General features: G+C 38.9%; 1 pseudogene; it reads right to left on the reverse strand.

The window, feature by feature from the left end:
• Positions 1 to 1071: 1071 nt before the first annotated feature.
• LOC143140013 (C-C chemokine receptor type 1-like) lies at positions 1072 to 2981 on the reverse strand (annotated as a pseudogene).
• Positions 2982 to 6342: the final 3361 nt, after the last annotated feature.

Raw genomic sequence — 6342 nt, forward strand, 5'->3', positions numbered from 1 at the left:
ACAAGGCTACTGAATTTTAAAAGAAAAAGTAATAAAAGAAAAAGAACAATCAGAGCTAACTTGTACATCCAAGCCAGCACTGCTAATGAGAAGAATAAAGGAAAAGTTAGCCATTAAACTCTTTGATGTTCCCAAAACATGTGGATGCTATTATCTTCGTATCTTATTATTCTTCTTATTCTTCTTCTTATTCTTCTTATCACGTATGATACAGCCCTTACTTTTTGCAGTTCTGTGTAATCGTTTCCTCATTCTGTTCTGGTTCTTAACCATTGTAAAGGCTCAGTCCAGCAATGGACTAGCTGAAACTGGGATTTCAGTAAAAAACAAACAAACAAACAAACAAACAAACAAACAAACTACAATAATTCAAAGGAAAAACTAGTGAAAATCTTTAAGCAGGCACGCATCTGTGTGGTATGAGTTGTCTCACTTGTCTTCCAGAATTTTGAAAAGGTCTGAATGTGCAAGCATAAAGAAGCAGGTTCACACAACTATTAAGAAATGTAAAACTATTTAAAATATTTGTGCTAAAATTCTACAAATCAAGAAGCTTTGCAGAGGCCAATGGGTTGATTTCAGGCCAATATCTAGTATCTTCATCTTCAAAGTTACTTCATGATCACACATGAAGTAACTAAGGATAAACATGTCTGCCAAATGAATACATAAATGTAATGTAGATCCAAAATTCACCTTATTCACCCAGCGGCCAGAACGTGGCTACAGGGTACCCTTGCCATTACACCTCAGTCCAGCAGATGGTGGTAATGCACTATGTTTAATTAATAACCTACATTCCAACATAAAACATTTAATAACAACACAGGAAAATAAAGGTATGCAACTCTTCGACAGCGCCAAAATTCTATTATGTTTAAATATGATACAATGACTGTAGCATTCTTATATTCTTATATGATATGATACAGTGCAGCCTATACCTCTTACTTACTTTATTTGACCTCTACTACAGCCTGGTTCTTGAACAGTGTAAATGTTTAAGCAAAAATCTCTTATAGATAACAAATCAGAAGACATTTGAGAAGACTGTAGTATCTGTAATGTCCTTTAGGTGGTCATTCTCCAGAGTCCTGAGTAGGGGAGACCGGGGTTGGTTGTCACAATTTTTACTCATGCATGAATTGCTCATCTTCAAAAACTCTTTCAGCAGTAATTCCTACATGAAATGAAAGCTTGGGGTCTTGGCTTTAAATGTGTATATTTTTTACTTTTAGAGTGTATTGTAACAGGGAGCAATTAACCATCAAAGACACTCTGACACAATGTGACAATCAACCCCATCACGGGGTTGGTTGTCACAGGGTATGGGGTTGGTTGTCCCTATAGAGTTTCAATGGGATTTCAGTGATAAAATGGAATCTTAAAAATGATGTGTAACTTTTTAGTTTTTTAAGATAGAAACTGCAAATAAGTTTAAATATGAATACCACCCCTATGATAGTTGTCATCAATGCCCCTTATGTTTAAACAATGGGATTAAAGGAGGTGATCAGTTACTTGAATTGTCTACTATGTTGAGAAATAAAATAAAATCATTTTCAGTGCTAAAACCTCTTTATTATCATGTAAGTTGCAAACAAAGTTGCAAACACAGTGTCAACTGTGTCACAGTGACAACAAACACATGTGACAACCAACCCCACGAGCTATGTGACAACCATCCCCAACTGACCTCTTGACAAAGATGTTAACCTAGCTGCCACATGGCTTTAACTTTATAGCTAAAATATGACTCAAAATAAAGCTACTACCTTTGGCTTTTTAATGAGTGTTTTGTTTTTGAACTACTAGTATCCTACAAGCTCTCAATACAAAAACAACACCAACATGAAAATTTACTCTGACCCATGAAATTTAAAAATTGTCTCCTCACCTCGATGCTGTGTGTCTGCTCAGCAAAATTCATAGTGCAAATGAGTAAGCTATCAAAGGGTAACAGTTTGATATCAAAATTTTACCACAGCATCACCTAGTGTGCCTGGAATAAGCAATGTGACAACCAACCCGTGAGACAACCAGCCCCGGTCTCCCCTACTGGTCCTTATTCTCTCCGCTTTTGCAAAATGTCAAAAAAGTTGTCTGAATGTGCAAGTATAAAGAAGGGGGTTCACACAGGTATTGAGAAATGTAAAGTTATATGCAATACTTCTGCTTAATATTGAAAAACGATTAAGTTTTGCAGAGACCAATGGGTTAGCTGATTTCAGGGCAATAGCTAGTATCTGTACAATATTATTCACATGAAGAGGTAACCAGAAGATTATAAAAGTCACTACAATGGCGGTCACCAGTTTGGTCAGTCTGTGGTCACTGAAGAAGGCTGTTTGGTTGACCTTCTTATGGAGGCGGTAGTAAGAGCTCACTATGATGGATAACGGAAGAACAAACCCCAGCAGAGTCTCACACAAGAGAATGGCTAGAATATTCTGATCTAGCCCTGAGAACCGCCTGCAGTTCCTTTCTCTATGTGACCCCTGTCCTTTCTCTATGTGAGCAATGGCAGCTAAAGGGCCAGAGAGAATGCATGCCAATATTCACAGACAGAAGAGCAGAATGTGTTCTCCTTTCCTGCCCAGCTTGGCCCACTGTCTCCGATGAAGACCCACCAGGTACCTTTGGACACTCATCACAGTCACGGTAAACACACCAGAGTACATGCTGGTCAACCCGAGGAAGACTGGATTAAACTGGCAGAGAGCTGTGCTGAACATCCAATCAACATTGAAGAAGTAGATCCATACAGGTATGAGGATCAAACGTAAGATGTCAGAGACAGCCAGATTCAGCAGCAGATGCAGAGTGAAGTTGTCCTTTTTAAAGTGGCGAAGGATGATCACCATGACTACAATGTTCCCAGGAATACCTATCAGAAAACAAAGGCCCGCCAACGTAGTGCTAACTTGGTAGACTTCTGATGTGCTGGTGTCGTTTGAGTTTGAGTCGTTCAGAGCCTGCATGTTGCCATGAGGTGTGCATCCAATGAGAATTAGTGCTGTAGTTATGCCTGTGAACAGCAAGAGCAAACTTGAGTGTTTAAATAAAGTCTCTAAGGTTGTGGTTTCCTGTGCAACCCCTACATGGGAGTTTCCAGATTCTGAAACAAAGTGATATTATCTTTCCCTGGAATTTGAAACATATATTTTGCATCTTACAGCTGAAAATTGAGAAACAAAATGTCTCAAACAGAAATAGAAAACAAGCCACGAGAGTAACATTTTATCACGCACCTCCAGTGTTAGCCCTGTGTCACGCATCTGAAAACAGGAACAAGAAATGAGCTATGTACCAACCAACCTCCACTGGCTCAAAGAGTACTGTGCACTCTGAAAAGGTATGCAAAATCCAAATTGTGCTATAGGAGAAAAAGACAAAAATAAGGAAAGGTAATATCAAGAGCAGATCACATGATATAATAGGCCAGCGGTTCCCAAACTTTTCCCCCCGCGTACCACCGGCTACATTCCGACTCGGCTCGCGTACCCCCACCATCCGACACATAAACACATAAAAACGTAACGCATTCTATAACCCCCCCCCCCCCCCCCCCCTTGACGATATTTGATCCGTTTCCCGGGTTTAGGTGCGTGCATTTGGTCAGTTAAAAAGTTATGATTATGAAAAGTAGCCTGCATAGTAGCCTAAATACATCCACATACAATATAGGCCTACAACAACGCCTGACAAGGATGTATTCGTTTGGACAACATTAGGCTATACAGCCTAGAAAGGCTAAACTTAGGCTACCTTTAGTTTGTTAAATGTAAAGCCTAGCTAATGTTACCTTTCTTGCCCATCTGAAATAACTCTTAGCTTTGCTCCTTCCCTCCTTTCTGTTTTTGTTGTTTTCAAAAACCTGTTATATCCGCAAAACTTTCCCCCCACGGACCACGGACCATCCAACGCATTCAAAAGTAACGCATTCTATTAGCTATTCCAGGCGTCTTTTTTTGATGAACACATACATAGTTTATAAATGATATCCTTTAATTTCATGTTTCCATATCATTATGACCTGATTCGAAATTATGTATTTATTCATGAATTAATTACAAAAGATTGAAATTTTTCATTTTACACCTGTCCGCCATAGCCCTTTTCATCTCGCGTACCCCCTCGAAGCAGCTCGCGTACCACCGGGGGTACGCGTACCACAGTTTGGGAATCCCTGCTCTAGCAGGATTCGAACTCTCAACCTAACAAACACCAGCACTAGACATTATCCCACTCTGCCACTGACAATCATACACATTCAGCAATCACATTCAAATGGTGAAAATGTGTGTTGGTAAACACACAAGAAAAACTCCAAGTATACATTTGACAATAAAATGAAGGGCTTTCCTGAAAGAGTACACCTGAAAACTTTTGGATATTCTGGGGCAATTAGACATTTATAGAGAAGAACAGTAATGGAGTAATACTTGAAAATGTCAACTTTCTAGGACTTACGGTTTATAGGAATATAGGTGATCTAGGAAAAAAGGCCTAAGTGGTCTAACTTTATTGGCCTATATCTCTGAAATGGAACAAAATATCAAAATTCTGAGCGATAACTTTTGTGAGGCTTGGTCTAAACATTGTCTGTGAGAATTTTGGTGAAGATTCGATTATTTTTGAAGAGTGTGAAACTTTTTATAATGTTTGGCTTTTCCATGAAATTGTGGAAAAAGTAAACATTTGTAGACCATAAGACCAGGGCCAAAAAGATGCATCTGAGTTTAGAGATTAATATTCTGAAAGAATTTTGAGTCTAGGTGAATCTGGTAAGGAGAAATAAGCATAATTAACTTTTTTTTTCAATAGCGCCACCTTTGGGTGCAGTACCCCAAATTTTGGGTTATGGGTAGAGGGGGGTACTGGTAACCATACCTGAAAATTTCAAGAGTTTTGGAGTTACGGTTTAGGCTGCAGTATGACTTTTACAGAATTTTGGCCAAAAAATGAACGGTACAGAAACAATAGGGTTCCTGCAGCTACGCTGCTCGGACCCCTAATAATAAGAAAACTAACAAACACAATGGTTGCCTCGCAGCTTCGCTGCTTGGCCCCCAACTAGATGTACCACATAGTGGTACAAAATATGACCGCCGCTCAGTCCTGTACATCCATTCCGCGAAAATAAATCACACGTCAATTTGTCTCCATATTTTACTCCATCCCCCACTCTTGAAACTTTTGTGTATGCTTGTTTGGCATGCCTGAGTGTGTGTGCGGCTGCACAGAAAGTAGCCTACTGGTGCTGAAAAGGTGAATAGATTGTAGAATAGCCAAAGAAGATGTAGCATTGTTATAAAACCTTTAAAATCTCTAAACAATCACAAGTAGGGCAGTTCATCACAGTTCATCCATTGCAACTGGATTGATGAAAGGTCACTTACACCTGTAGGCTACATTGTATTTGGGAAAAGCAAAAGGTATCAGCATAATGTTATTTATTTATTTATTTATTTATTTATTTATTTATAAACAAAAACATCTCTGTCAGTTCCATGCAGTTTTCAACAGCTATCAAAAACAAAGGTCATTTTTGGATGGATGGATTTTTTGTGAATGTTTCTTCTTCTACATAAGATTTTAATCATATAGTTCATGTAATACTTTATTGTCAATGCACAAATTAAGTAACAGTAGTCTGAAACGTTATTGTTAATGCAGAAATTAAGTAACAGTAGTCTGAAACGAAATGCTGTTTTACATCTAACCAGTGGTGCAAATAACTGACATGTCCAAATGGGCCTTGATGAAATGCGTTGCTAGACTGTTCATACACATTTTAACGGGCCAAAGTTGAAGAGCTGTTGTCCGTTATTGTTCGTGCAAATATAGGCTGATTCATGTTCCCTTGCACTGTGTAACTGAGGTCCATGGCTAGTCTGGCTTTCACCAGACCAAGCTCAATCTTTTAAGAAATCAAAAAATAAATAGCGGGCAGATCAGGCTGGGTTCACCCAGCCTAGTCCATAGGCACCCGATATTGTTTAATTTTCCGATTGAGATATCCACGCTCTGGCTATTCTAAATGTAGAATTGCATCAGGGAGCTATGACAAAACTGTAACTAACAAACTAGATCCTAATAGAAAGCTGTTAGCTTCCCTAAGCTATAGGCTTATAAGGTAGGCCTATTTACAACATAAATTGTCAATAGGCTATGCTGGCGACACAAATAAAATCTCCTTTGGAAACCAATGTCTTACGCCTTACAGTATCAAGCGGACTTAAACTGCCATATCGTGGCGAAAAGTTGTAATAAAATTCATGCAGCTCCATGAGTCAAAGAAAGCGCAAATGAAGTAGCCACTTCTAAATGGGACCCACT

Source organism: Alosa pseudoharengus, unplaced genomic scaffold (genome assembly GCF_046254945.1).
Source record: "Alosa pseudoharengus isolate Yale_2024_CS ecotype anadromous, Long Island Sound unplaced genomic scaffold, YU_APseudo_1.1 YU_APseudo_1.1_scf_23, whole genome shotgun sequence".
Lineage (NCBI taxonomy): Eukaryota > Metazoa > Chordata > Actinopteri > Clupeiformes > Clupeidae > Alosa > Alosa pseudoharengus.